Source organism: Anthonomus grandis, chromosome 12, assembly GCF_022605725.1.
Source record: "Anthonomus grandis grandis chromosome 12, icAntGran1.3, whole genome shotgun sequence".
Classification (NCBI taxonomy): Eukaryota; Metazoa; Arthropoda; class Insecta; order Coleoptera; family Curculionidae; genus Anthonomus; species Anthonomus grandis.
This window is the reverse complement of record NC_065557.1, coordinates 19718349-19734087: the sequence shown is the minus strand read 5'-3', so window position 1 is coordinate 19734087 and position 15739 is coordinate 19718349. Positions and strand designations below refer to the sequence as shown.

At 32.3% G+C, this 15739-nt stretch overlaps 1 protein-coding gene and 1 long non-coding RNA gene across 7 annotated transcripts in view; one reads left to right on the top strand and one right to left on the bottom strand.

The window, feature by feature from the left end:
- Window positions 1–15739, bottom strand: part of LOC126743407 (uncharacterized) — a 527051-nt gene that overhangs the window by 409316 nt on the left and 101996 nt on the right. The gene's annotated exons all lie outside the window — the stretch shown is intronic.
- On the top strand, window positions 10421–10802 carry LOC126743421 (uncharacterized). Its single transcript, XR_007662864.1, has 3 exons — window positions 10421–10525; window positions 10581–10662; window positions 10719–10802. It is a non-coding gene; the product is annotated as an uncharacterized LOC126743421 (long non-coding RNA).

Here is a 15739-nt window from a genome sequence, read left to right as displayed (position 1 = left end):
TTCTGTTGATTCTGGTGACGCTGCCACAATTTTGCAAGGTTTTTTATACACCGGTTGATCAAACGTTACGATACATATCTATTGACATTACCGATGTGCATTATTTAATGCACATTTTAAAGTGGCATAAATAGTATTCTAATTACTAACAGACTGATAAATGAACTATAGAAATAAAACACGAGATGCTAAAAATTGAGATCGTCAGTAAAAAGTAATAAAATTATTTTAACCTGGAACCTTTCATATAGAACGCCACTAAGAAATCAACTTTGCAGATAAATAACACGGGTTTTGAATCATCATAATCGAGATTTTCCATGGTAATTTTGCTCAACCCAGTCTTACTGTAATATTCATTAACATCAATTGAAAACAGCAACTCTTTCAATTTCAGTAGCCGCTGGGGTGGTCATCAATCTTGCAACTGGATCCTCTGCGATAACTGAACTCAGTGGTGTAATCATTCGTATTACTCCCATTATGTGAATGGTATTATGACCATCTATTGTATAAACATTAATATCAGCATTGTTAGCAGCGAATTGTATAAATGTTGGATGGTGGAGGATGGTGAATAGCAGCAACTTCCTAGAGAAGTGTAGGCCTGAATCTTCTATGCAGAAAAACTGATAAGCCGATTTGTAAATGCGATACGAATGATCGTGGCCGAACTGCTGACAAATCATAGTCGAACTTCGACTCTTCGTGGTAATGCCGGTTTTTTTATCGTAATTTTCAACGAGTTTTGATTTCACAGTAACATCATCAGGAACAACATATGTACATCTTTGTCAGTTCAGATCATTCAGCGTGATTAGACAGTCATCATTGTTTTCGATGAAATAAAAAATTTCTTCCATTGCTGAAGACATCCTTATGTCTTGGATATCTCCCATGCTTTTGGAATGATAAAGGACGCACGAAAGAGACGTGGCATCCGCTATGATATTTCGCATTTTACTAAATCTTCTTCATAAATAATACGGTTCTCAACTAGCCCATCAAAAGAATCATTACGCTTTTGAGCTTGTTACAAGCATTGTCAGTTTATTCAACAAAATAAACAATTCTTAATAAATTTAAATTGCTCGCTCTCGGTAGAACGCATTCTTCGCCAAAGAGGGTTAGCTGTCGAGGTACTGGAATCAGCATCTCGCTTCCTTTTAGCAGCAGTAATGCAATTACATGAATATATTACTTACGACACACCAGGTGTACTTGTATGAGTATCGAATCGATAACCCGCAATGCAATTTTTCCATCATTTCGCTCGATACTGGCGTCACGTAAGGTTTTAATACCGCGCTCGACACAAACAGTAGCTCCGTCTGACAACCATTTTTTGAAATTATTGCAATTTTCGGCGATTTTTCAGTAGCATTTACACGCGTATTATTCACATATAATATCACGTAAAAACTGTAATAAATTATTCTATACGTTTGTATACAACCGAGGATAACAGAATACTGGCCTGAAGAGTGGTCCAATGATGTCCCACAGCCAGTTGTACGGTGACGCACATACGACCGTAGAAAAAAAGGGCCTGCTGTACTCTAGGTCACAAGGGGGAATACCTATAGAGCCCCTACCATAAATATTCAATGAGAAAACAATTTCAAAACACGTTTTGACTCGAATTTTTTGATTTTTGACAGTTACAACACTTTGACCACAATTTTCTGCAAATTAAAGGTGTCTACGTATAAAATGCATAAAACTCGTTTGTGGGGAATTTTATGCTAAACCATAAAGATAATAGCCCATTTGATCGTAGGATTGATAGTTTAAACGATATTTGTAAAAAAGTGTTTTTTGTAACCCCTCATGAAAAAAAGCTCCACTTGGATTGATGGGGACTTTTGAGAAACTCAGCCAGGTGGGATTTTTTCACCAAGAAAGTCTGTCGTCGACATTATCATTCTTGTGATTCTTCTTTTTAGATTCTAGCACTATTTCATGCATAATGAATAAGCAAACATATAGGTTTTCCTGTTTTTAAAGTAAACTATTAAAGTAATGAAAATTATTTTTTATTATTGGTCCTTAATTAATTTAAAAAAACGTTTATTTAATTAATGAATGCTTAATTTAAAAAAAAACACTGCATCATCGAAGCATGACCTCAAAGACTATTTTTAACGGCTGAGTATAAAAAATGTTTTAAAAAGAGTATTATAAATCTTCCAAAGTGCTCATTTATTTATTTTAAAACCGAAACAAAGTTTATAGAGGGTTCTTTCATTAATGCATCGCCATTTATTTTGTTAATCTCCGTTTAGGACTTGTTGAGAAATGCTCCTTTGTTTTCAGGTAGGAACTTCAAAATTAAAGGAAAGGTAGGTATATTTTTACATTAAGGGAGGAAAATTAAATAAAATAATAATAATAAATACACTCTATCAATTGCGCAAAAAATGCACTTCTAAAACAATAATATATAATAAAAGTAAAATGATTTTAATATTTTCTATCTTAATTATAAGTCAATTTATTATCACTTAAGGTATCACGAACAAAAAACATTAGTCTTAAGTAAAATTTATTCTAATATTTCATTATAAATGAGAAAAAAATAGGTTATCATCTAAGAATTTTTTGCTCCCTCACCCAAATGCTTATCATCACTAATAATGCACGCATAAAAATAATCCTTGTCAGGAACGATAAAATTTATTTTTCTTTGTTATTTGTATGTGTTCGATCAGTATTTTAATGTTTATATAACACCCTTTATATACTGATAGAGAAAATATTATGTTAAAAATACAATATAAATAATTGTTAATCATTTATTACTAAAATTAAACATATAAATGTATTATTAAAATTTTCTCTTTGAAACTTAAAATATACTTAAGGGATCTTTGCATGGACCCAGAGAAATATCAAGAGAGCTTTTTCTTAATTAAAATTTCCCAAGATGGTTAATTAAAACGGTATTCTTAATTAATACATACAGCCAACGATTACTTTATTTTCTCACGCGAGGCTTGCTTTTAGGATATTAAAAATTTAATCACAAGTGTTCAACAAAGGTTCTCAGTATACTTGAAACTAGAATAGTAGGAGCAAGAAAATGTAACACGGAAAGTAAGGGAAATGTGAATATGCTTTTTAGAGTTGAATTTTAAAATATCGTTTAACTTTTTAAAAGAAAAGAGTCCAGCGAGAGTTCTTTTTCAGTGTGAAAAAAGAAAAAAATAATACTAAATACCACCGCAATTTTTGTAGCACAAATAATCAAGTTGTGATGATTATGCTAATTTTACTTTTATATGTGAATATTTCTTTAGAGTAGAAAACTAAGTTGATAAGGACAGATGTGAACTTTTCGACTTATAACTTATCATTTATAAAATAATTAAAAGAGGAAAAAATTGATTAATACCATAATTAATAGTCAGGATTATAGTAGTTCACAGTGCCGGTGAAGCCAATAGAGCTAATAATAAATAATAAATTCGTTTATTTACAATAATGAAGAAAAATATTACAAAATGATTAATTTTAATTTACCAGTAAATAAACAATAATCACAGAAAAAGTAGTATACTACTTGTACGTGATAACTTATTACACTTATACATAATAATAACAATAATAAAACATAGATAAAAATAAAGAATAATAACAACAATTTTTTCCCGGACCGGCTTGGAGGTTGTAGCTACAGGTAATTTAGATTTTGACGAGTTCAGTATTATATGCCTTTTTTTTACGAATTGGGTCATATCTGTATGTCTTGTTCAGTGTTTTTTTTTTGTAATAATTCAATTTCCGAGATCTGCAATTTCATAATTTAGTTATCCTATGTATTATTTATTAAATTATTAAATCTTTCTCTGCCCATCTAATGTATCCAATCTCTAATATATATTTTACAATCTTAAGATATATACTCTAATATTTTGGGGAATAAAGTTAAAGATTTGTGAAATGTAATGTTTACTGTATTGCTAAGCAGTAGTTTTTCTACTCCGGGGTACTAATGCATTTTGATTCTGAGCTTGAGCTGCATAGGAATGAACTATATTTTTAACAGAGATGTCTCCTTTATGTAGGTTCTGCACATATAATTGTTGCAAATCAAATCATGCCAGTATTAGCAAAAAGTTGATTGGAAGGAAACAATTATTTTTATCATATATAATTTTTATTATCCAATTTTGGACAACTTCAAGAGAACGCATATGATTTCACCCTATCCGCTAAGTCCATAGGTTAAGTGTGATTGTACTAAAGCAAAATATAATGTTTTCAAGTGTTCTATATCCAAAAATTATTTAAGTCGTTTAAATTTAGAAAATAGACTTCTTATTTTATTTGCCACTTTAGATGCGTGTATGTGCCATTTTAAGTGTCTGTCTATTGTTACGGCCAAATATTTCATTACTTCTGCTTATGGTACTAAAGGATCTGTGTCTATCTCAAGTGGTCCCATTTTTGGCAAGTTGCTTGCATAAGATGTAAATGTTAAGTATTTTGTTTTAGATATATTTAAATACACTTTGTTTATTTGAAGCCAATTCACAATGTTTGTAAAATCTTTCTCAGCTTTAACTTTTACAGATTGCCATGAATCACCAGAGTAAAAAATGGCAGTATCATCTGCGTAGCTTATTATTTGTCCCAAAGTACTCATCTTAAGTAAGTGGTTGACATAAACAATAAAGGTAGTCCGCAAGTTATTTTTTTGAAGGTACTTATATGCACAGTGATGGCTTTGATGTATCCAAGTTGTCATATAGGTAATTGGTTAAATGGAGAAGAGCATTTTCCGTTGATACTTTTTCTCGAAATCTGAACTGTTTATCTGAAAGAACAAAGTATTTTGCTAAGAAAGATATAACCGTCTCTTTAAGATTTTTTCATATATTTTTGCGATATTCGAAAGTAACGAGATGCGTCTATAGTTATTAATGTCTTCTTCTGAGCCATTTTTATGCAGTGGTATAATTACGCCAATTTTTAAAGAATGGGGAAATACACCAGACTCAAAAGAATTGTTTATTATGTAGGCTAGGGGAATTCCAATAGATTATTTCATGACATCGATACATTTCGGTTTATAGTAGGTCGCTTTAAATATCTTATTGATAAAAGTAGTCTTTGAGGAATATGTTAACTACTTATTAATAACTTTTCATGTTAGACTAGTAGAATGCTATTTGAAATATACAAAAGCATCTATCCTTAAAACAAATGCTTCATTTTTTATTAAATCGGAATGTTGTGGTTTTAAATATTACTTACCTGGCTACAGTCAGGACAGATAGCTATAAACAAAATATAATTAATTGTAAAAAAAAACTGAATAACAAATTATATACGGATTTCTCCCTGATGATGTTTCAAACTCCTTAGTAAAGTATCATTTACAATGTGATTAAAAGACTTCATCCTCAATGATCTTTATACTAGTGATACTTACTACGCTTCTCTTCAAACAGGCAGTTTTAAAAGATCTACACATGTTGTAGGAGGACGCTTAATTGTAAAACTGTCCAAAACGAAGAATATGTACTTAATGCAATCAAAAAGGATCCTACAATGTACACGAAAAATTGCGCACCAACTAATATTAAATCATGTAACAGTCTGGCAATTCTGAAAAATCACCAACTTTATCCCTATCACATACAACGTGTTTAAATAACTTTACCTCGGGATTTCCCTATAAGAGTTGCTTTTTGCATTTGGTTACCTGAAAAAGTAACATTAAATCAAGATTTTTTAAGTCAAATACTATTCATGGATGAAGACTATTTTTCGCAAACAGCAATAATAAATTTCCATTATAACCATGTATGGTCTGAAAACAATTCCCTTACCGTAATTAAAAATGATACGCAATACAACTTTTCAATAAATATTTGGATTGATATTATAGGTGGCCATTTCCTTCACCACCAAGAGTACCTGGATTAATGAAGGAGATTCCTCTTCACGTGTGGTACAGGCGTAACGGTGCTCCGCCTCACTTCAGTGTCATTACGCGATAATTCCTAAAAATCCAAATCTATGGATTAAAAGAGGAGGACCACAGCCATGGCCACCTAGATCTATATTTTTTTTTATAGGGACGTTTAAAATCATTAGTAAAAGACTTTCTATTCAAACCGTGGAGAACTTAAGTGTCAAAATTGGCGATTCATGTCGGAATATACGAAATACGCTAGGTATTTTCAGGAGAGTTCGTCAATCTAAACGTAGTGCTTTTTTCGCTTATAACTTAAAAACTACAACACAGATTCACGTGAAAACTGGCACAGTTATTAGCTTTTATCGTCGGAAGGTTATAGGCATTATTTAATTCGCAAACTTGCCATCAATTTTGCACTAACAATTGGCTACTTAATAATATAGAACAGCTTATCCTGCTCATGAGACACACTTGCTGCCACATACGAGCTATACAAGTAAAAATCGGTAAAGCAGAAAAGAGTGAAATTTTTAGAATAAGATACAATTTCGAATTTTAGCCTATTGAAATTTCTATGAAAAATTTATCTGTGAAAGCTTTAGTGCTAGTAGATTTAATCCAACAAATTTTAAGAGTTATAAATTTACTTCATTGTTTACTAGTGAAATGACACAATGAAGGCAACAAATTAATCAAAAAATAATAGAAAACTTAAAAAGCGATATGTTATTACTTAGATTTAGAGGTCTCTGTTAATATGGCGCTAAATTTTATTTTCGAGAATATTTGAGGGATGCAAGTGTCTTTGGAGATTTATGAAGAGAAATGTATTTCATTAAATAACAAGCTTTCAATAAAAATTAACATCTTTAATATTGAATGGAGAGAAAGGGTAGCAGGTTTGCGATCTCAATTAAAAAAAAGAATTAGCTTGTGTCAATACCGAGAATAAAAATCATTATGTCTTACTAATACATTTAGATTAACAAACATACTGATTACATACAGGGTGTTCATTTAAAAAATTCCCACCACAGATTTTTCGAAAACCACTGTTTAAAAAAAAAACGCCGAAATACGTCAAAAGGTTTGTCAAGGTGGACAACTCTCTAACCTAAAATTACTTCACTCCCTTTCACCCTCTGCCCCCCAGGCTCATCCTCTTAAAAATTTTAAATGGCAAGGGGTATCGAGTAATAGTTTGTTTAAAAGGTCTTTCGAAGTCTTTTATTTTGACGTTTGATTTTTTAAATCGGTCGATTCGTTTTCGAGAAAATTAGAAAAATCTTTGTTTATCTTATTTTGTTCAGATAGAAAACAAAAATATGAAAATATCAGTTTTTATTTCAATAAGTGTTTAAAATGTTGCCCGTTAGGGTTTGCCAAATCTACAATTCATTTATAATTTAAAACGGAAACTACCAACATAAACAGCAATTTCGAAGATTAGATGTGGAAAAAACTAAATAGCAACCTGAATTTTTTTTCCGCATTCTTTTCATCAACACAGATATCCTAGGCGAACTGTATTTATTGTTATACCTGCTTAGTTATTTATAGTTGCTAAGGAAAATAAAGAATTTATTTTGCCGTCAGTTACATTTGTGACAGTCTTAGAATAGTGAAAATTTAGTTGTTGAATTGAAGATTTTACTTCCAAAATGGTTTACACACTAGCCGAAAGAGTGGAAATTATTCTAATTTGTGGTGCATAAAATCAATGTCCTCGGCAAACTGCCGTCACGTTTAACGCCAGACATCCGGAGAAGATAACTTCGCATAGGTATGTTTTGGACCTTGTTACTAAGTTTACTGAAACTGGATCTGTTGCAAATAAAAAACGTGATCATCGGCGAATTTTGGATGAAGCCGCTCAAGTTGAAGTTTTGGGTCATTTTAGAATAAATCCTAATACTTCATTATGCAAAATTGTTGCTACCACTGGTATTTCATTAGGCTCTGTTCACACAGTTACCAAACTTCATAAATTTGATCCATTCAAAATAAAAATATTCCAAGAGTTAACCGAAGACGATTTCGATAGGCGAGTTGAGTTTTGTGAAGAAATGACTGAAGCGATTAATGATAATATTATTCATGTAAAGAATATCTGCTTTAGCGATGAATGCACATTTTATCTAAATGGATTTGTTAGTAAGCATAACTGTATATATTGGAGCAATGAAAATCCTCATGCATTTGTAGAAAGGCATACCCAGTACCCTCAAAAAATTAATGCATGGGCAGGCATTTTAGGAAATAAAGTGATTGGGCCATTGCCATGATGATGGAAACCCTATACTTGATGAGGCTGAAATATATTTCCAGCAAGGCGGCGCTCCTCCTCACTATATTCTTCCCGTTCGGCAATAGCTAGACGACGAGTTTCCAGATAAATGGATAGGGCGAAGGGGGCCTATAGAATGGCCTGCTAGATCTCCTGATATAACGCCGTTAGACTTTTTTCTATGGGGTCATTTAAAATCTATTGTGTTTACTTCCCAACCTGAAAGTTTGGATGAACTTCGTCAACGCATCATCGACAGCTGCCATGAAATCCCACAACATGTTTTTGAAAATGTCCGTCAGGAATTTGAACATCGCATATATCATTCTTTGGCCAGAAACGGACAACATTTTGAACACTTATTGAAATAAAAACTGATATTTTCATGTTTTTGTTTTCTATCTGAACAAATTAAGATAAACAAAGATTTTTCTAATTTTCTCGAAAACCAATCGACCGATTTAAAAAAATTAAACGTCAAAATAAAAGACTTCAAAAGACCTTTTAAACAAGCTATTACTCGATACCCCTTGCCATTTAAAACTTTTAAGGGGATGACCCTGGGGGGGGGCAATGGGTGAAAGGGGTCAAGGTTGAAGTAATTTTAGGTTAGAAAGTTGCCACCCTTGACAAACCTTTTCACGTATTTCGGCGTTTTTTTTTTAAACAGTGCTTGTCGATAAATCCGTGGTGGGAAGTTTTCAAATAAACGCCCTGTATAGTTTTTTCAACTCGAAGGAATAATCTCTTTTTCCTCAAAGGGATAGGTTTGAGTTAAACTATGTTTAAAATTATGTGGTAAAGTCCAGTTCAGAGATCTATTAGAATCTTTGATGTGTCGCAGATGCCGCACTAACTAGTCCGTACGCCTATGTCATATTTATTGTTGCATGATATATATGTTTAAATGGCAAAATTTTATATTGTCTATCTATGAAATCATTTTAAATATACGTAAAACCCCATGTTTTATACTATTTTTTATTTTTCTTTCGAAAATGTCAATTTTTAGAAAGAAAATAATATCACAAGAAAATAATATCAAAAAATTGACCGCGGACTAAAATCCAAGCATCTTACAAAATATTTTAAACACTTCCAGCACTCACAGACTTGTCATCTCTTTTTAGCCAGTCTAATAAACAAAGATAAAACACCTGCGTTCTGACAATTCCTACTTTAGGCTGTGCAAGTGATTGTGTATCTCTCTCTATCCCACTGAATTTAAGAATTACGGGGCCGTACCCAAATAAATTTTTGGACCGTTTTTGTATTATTTTCGTCGTGTTTTTAAAGAGATCTTTACTGATGGGTCTATCGCCTTTAAAATAGTTGTTGGATGGGTCTATCAGCTTTAATAGTTGGGAGGGGGGCCATGTGAGGTTATTATTTGATGTGTTTTGCCGGTTATGCTTTTTACACGTTTATGGAAGTAAAGAATTTAGAATTTGGCCTGTATTCCTGTAAATTTTTTGCAGTTTTTACTGTGAGGAACAGTGTTTTTTTATTTGTGTTTGTGGATTTGTTTTGGTATTATACCTAAAGACCTTAAAATGTTTCGACCCTGGAAAAATAGGCAGGAAAATTTGGCAAATGAAGAGGAAAGTGTTTGTGCGGGCTTATGGAGACCGTGGCTGTACAAGAAAGACAATTACATTAGTGATAAAAACAATAAGAGTGATCTGGGCAGTGATTTAGACTTACATAGTTCTAATAGTTCATTTTCTAGTATTGAGGAAGCAAAAAGAAGCAAGGGAAGTAGAAGCTACAGAGGAAATCAAGCAGTTTTAAAAGAACAAATTTATCTAAATATCTATAACAATCTAAGGAATGATACTCAGTTCACAAATGATTGTAGTGCTTTGCTAAAAATAGCGTTTTTAACAGGGGTTCCCTATAGTACAATATGCCTGTAAAAAAAAAGAATTAAAGACAGAATAAAAAGGAAAGATGCAGGACAATCAAAGGGACTTGACATGGATATTGCCAAATTGCTAAGGAAAGGTGTGTATTCTAAATATAAAAACAATGAGGTTCTGACCATATAGACACCTTATCGGCAAGGGACAAACATTTCTCAGTCTCAACCTTGCGGAGATACCTGATAAAACTTGAATTTAAGCTTCAGATGGTTAACAAAAGAGCTGCTATAATGGAATTGTCAGGTGGTGTATAGAATATTTGAGGAAAATTAAAAAAATTTGGGAGGAAGAAAGATTCATATATTATTTAGCAGAAACATGATATGATACATTTATGATTGATGTATGATTTCCATTCTCTGGGAAAAAAGTCTCTTTTTTGCCATAGTAAGAAAACCATATTTTTATTAATAAAACAAGTTAAAAATTTTGTTTTTTACAGCTTACTGCCCCTGTTGTCCTTCAGTGATACAATAAAGACTGCTTCTTCCACCATTCTCTGGGAAAAACCCTGTTTTGCTATGGTAAGAAAAACACTGTTTTTAATAAGAAAACAAATCTAAAATTTTGTTTTTTACAGCTTACTACCCCTGTTGTCCTTCAGCAACACAATGAAGACTGCTTCTTCCTCCATTCTCTGAAAAAAAGTCCCTTTTTTGCCATAGTAAGAAAATCCTATTTTTATTAATTAAACAAGTTTAAAGTTTTGTTTTTTTCAGCTTACTGCCCCTGTTTGTCCTTCAGCGCCACAATAAAGTATATATAATGTAATGCTTTAGAATCCATATGCTGATGTGCGAGATGAAGTTGGAATCCATGGCGGCAACAGAGAAACTGTTTCCTTCCTTAATGGAAGAAACTGCTAAAGAACAATGGCAAAAAAACAGAATTTACAAAATTTGTATTAACTTTTTGGGCCAGATTCAAAAGAGTGGTTAAATTTATAAAAGTATTTAGTATCCTCACTGTAGTTTTAGGGTCCAGTATACTTAAAATGTAGTGTTTTGTATAAGATTTTTAGTTTTTAGTATAAGCATTTATTTTTGTTAATTTTTATCTAATCTCTCCTAATATGCATAATAACTAAATACGAGGCAAACAAATTAATAAATACGTTCAAGATGTAAAGTGTGTTTTTTTTTATAAGTAAAACTTGTGTCTTTTAAAGGCATAAAGTATAGACAGCCAGATGATTTTTAATGTAAAAGTTTATATGTAAAAGTATATATGTATTTAATGTAATTCCCAAAAAAAGGAAATATATAAAATTTGAAGACAAACCAAAACATTTTACACTTTTGTGTCAAAAAGTAACTATTTAATGCCTTAATCCACAGAATAAATGGGCCTAAGTAATTTGTCACCTACTCTCTCATTAAACTCAAAAATGCTTTATTGTCAATATAAACATAGAAGTTGTAGACAAAGCCAATAGACTGTACATTAAAGGAATAAAAACGAGAAACTTATTTAAAATAAAATAAAATTATATAGTAAAACTTTGAAAAATACTTAAATGCTAATCATTAAAAATTCATCATAGTTTAGGTGCTACATAGTTTAGTACGCTTTACAAGAAATATTTTCTTCCTTGTACGTAGGCTTTTTTCAGTCTTAAGTCGTCTTATTTCTAGTGGAAGTTTATTAAACAGCTTTCTACCTCCATATATGATAGAGCTACGGACAAGTTCAAAATGAGGAATGGGTAGCCTCAACAAATAGTTTTGTCGCGTATTATAGTGGCTTCCTAAGTGGAGTTCCTGTTTATATTTTCTAAAAACTAAGCAAACTGTTTCCAAAATAAAAATACAACACAGGGTTAAAATATTATGACTAACAAAAAGCGGGCGACATGAATCACGAGGCTTGGCCCCACATAGATATCTAAAGGCCCCTTTCTGGAGTACAAACACTGAACTAAAAAGTCAATTTGAACATGAACCCCAAAAGCAAATTCCATATCGAAGGTGCGACTCGATAATCGCGAAGTATGCAGATCTGGCGATGGAGAAATTAAGACTGGTGGCAATAACCCTTAGGGCGTAGCAGCCTGATGAGACTTTTCTACATACATTCACAATATGGTCTTCAAATTTAAGGAACTTGTCTATGGAAAGACCCAAAAACTTAGTGAACGGTGGCATGTTGATGGCTTCATTATTTAAACATATATCATTTGTATTCCATTTAAGGATATTTGTTTTGGAAACATTAAATGTCAAAAAATTTGCATCACACCAGTCTTTTATTTTTAACAAATCTGCACGTATATTGGCCTCCATTTGAGAAACATCAGAGTCGTGCCAGAGGATGGTGGTATCATCGGCACACCAGTTACCTGCAGTTGTGGCAAATCGTTCACATAAATGAGAAAAATTAAAAGACCAAGTACTGATCCTTGCGGAACACCCACATTTATATTAAGTTCCTTAGACATACCACCATTAAATTTGACAGCCTGGACACGATTTGATAAGTAGGAACGAAACCACTCAAGGGCAGTTCCCCTGAAACCATAGAGCTCCAGTTTCATCAGCAGCACTCTGTGACTCATGCAGTCAAATGCCTTGGACAAGTCACAGAATACCGCTGCTGCAACTTCACCAACATTCAGTCGGTTGTACAGGTGCTCTAGAAAGCTAAAGATAGCATCATTTGTGCTCACAGACTCACGAAAGCCAAACTGCTGAAGACTCAATAGGCCAAATCTATTTGAAAATGAAACCATCCTCACCTTAACGAGCCGTTCCACTATCTTGGCTAAAGTAGGCAATACCTATCTTGGCTAAAGTATAGGTCTAAAGTTAGAAGGACAGTCGCGATCGCCACCCTTGTAAAGAGGAACAATCATTGCTCTTTTTAAGCACTCTGGGAAAACTCCAGACATAAATGAAAAGTTAATTGACTCGGCCAAGACTTGCAAAGCAACAAGAGGTAAAACAGAAAATATTTTAAGAGAAAGCCCATCCCAACCTGATGAACTCTTATTCTTAATATTAACCATTAACTGTTTAAGCTCTTCTACACTTGTGGGGGCAAAAAAGAAAGATTCGGCTACTACCACATTGCTGAGATAGCTCCTGGGATCTATTTTTTGTGAGAGATTGGTTGCAAGGTTACTAGCAATATCACAGTAGAAGGAATTGAGGACATTGGAATCTAAGGTACTTGGAATAACCAAGACATTATTTTCACCCCTAAGCTCATTTAAAATCTTCCAAGACTCTTTTGCTCTGTTGGAGGAATTATTTATCCTCCTTTGAAAGTAGGTCCACTTAGCCATTCTGGTTGAGTTTCTGTAAATCTTGCGGTATCTGTTATAATAATTTAAAAATGTTGCATTGTTCATAGCGTATTTCCTAATGTAAAAAAGGAAGCGCATATTTTTCCCAGATACTCGTAAACCCTTAGTATATCAAGGTTTTCTATTTTGTTTCTTAATATTGACAACAGGAAAAGCAGTGTTAAAATTGTTTAATACTATTTGATGAAAGCTATGCAGTGGGTTAACAGTAGTCAATACATTATTCCAACTTGACATATTGCAAAGCAAAGAGACTTGACTTGTTATAAGGGACTGATGGCGCTAAAAACTAAACTTATGAAATGAAACTTTTTGGTTAAACTCATTTAACGTACTTAAATCTTATATTTAAATTAAATATTATCTTGCTATCAACTATCCTGAATTTCTAACTTAATAAAACTAAACCCAAAAATCCCGAATAATAAAGTTTTAAATACAAATAAATTTTAAGGCCGGACCTGTGCAACTTTTCACGCTTGAGTGGCTGTGACTAAGGTCAGGCGTTTAACAAAATAGTACGTGGGCACATGCAGTCACATTTTACGAATCAAATGTATAAATTCTTAAAAAAATGCTTAAAACATTTATTTATTTAATGAAATGATTAAATATCGCTTAGAATAATACTTTATGACTCTTTCCACACAAAATTTTGCGGTTTAAAGATGCATGTCATGTGACAATACAAGCAACACCGGCACACGGACTATTTGCGGTACATCAAAGATTCTAATAGATCTCTGAACTGAACTATAACTAGTCTTCGTTCTATTTAATTTTGACTTTTAATTTAACCGGCAGCGCGGCGGGTTGGTTGCCTGCTGTGCAGTCGTAAGGTCTTGGGTTCGAATTTCAGCTATGGCGTGGTCGTTGGTATGTCTGATTATTATAAAAGTGAAATTATTTCGTGGCTAAAACACTCAGCTTGTAAAGCCAATGTATCAGAGAAAAAAAACTTTTAATTTCTAACCTTGTGATGTATCATGTAGTGTTGTTTTCTAATTTTTTTCTTAGTATTTCTTAGTCGTATATTCCAATATATTTGAAACCTAAGACTTGCAGTTTGATTTATTACTATTTCATAATGTATTTTGATTTAAACTATTCTTACAATTAAAACCGTATTCCGTTTTAAAAACAATTTTAAAAAAGCACCACGACTTTATTTGTGAGAAAAAAACGTAGTTCGTCGAAACCGAATTCGTAGATATACCAAAATACATACATTGGCAAATCACAATGATTTCGTATTTCATGATTAGATGGTTTTTATTTGGTTTCTTTCCATTAATTACTTGTTTAATATTATTATAAATTCATATAACCCGCAACGGATAGATGAGCTCGCAAACAAAACTTTTTACGAGTATGTGAAAATATTAGTATCCAAACCTTTAATAAACTAATGATTGATGAACCTGAAGATTTGTGAACTGTGGGTGCTTAAGCCTCTAGATCATTAGTGTTCCAGATTTAATTATATTTAGCCCTCAGTTCAAAAAATGTGTTGTTTCTTTAGCTATGACTTTATGGCTGATCTTTAATCAATCCTTATACACCGATTTTATTTGTATTAGTACAAGCTATCTCTGTTTAGTTAGGATAATTTACAAAACTAATGGTTACTAACTCTAGACCAATATCTAAGCTTTTTTTAATTACTTAATTTGTTGAGGCCATTGTTGCTCATTATTTTTTTGGTACAAAAGTATCTTAATACCATACCTAAATAACTATCTGCAAATCGACTTAGTGATGACTATTTTATTAAAAATTTTATTAAAATTGGAGAAGGAATGTGCTGTTAACTCTATGTTAATTTCTATAGGGCATTTGGAATAGTAAATTATAACTTACTGATAACCAATTTAATAAAGTATAGCTTGCATAGTTTAATGTTTGATTGGTTGTAGTTATAATTTACAGATTAAATACAGGCATTCGAGATGGCACCAGCTCCCAGCTCACTGCAAGGGGTTTAAAAGTTCCTTAGGGGCCCATTATTGCACTATTTTTATTTGTGACTGTTTTCAATAATCTAACCAATTATTTTATAAAAATAATCTTATGATTTATTTAAAAATAAAAAACATAAATGAAATCTATTATTCTTTGCACGCAGAATGGTGTAATACAAATGGGCTCCAGTTCAAAACTGATAAATGCAAACTTATTAAAGTTAGCAGATTGTTGGAATGCTATAGTTTCTATTTCTTAAATCATTGTCAAGTTAAATGAACTGATATAGTCAGGGATCTAGAAATTCTTTTTGAGGAGAAGGTGTTTTATTTAGC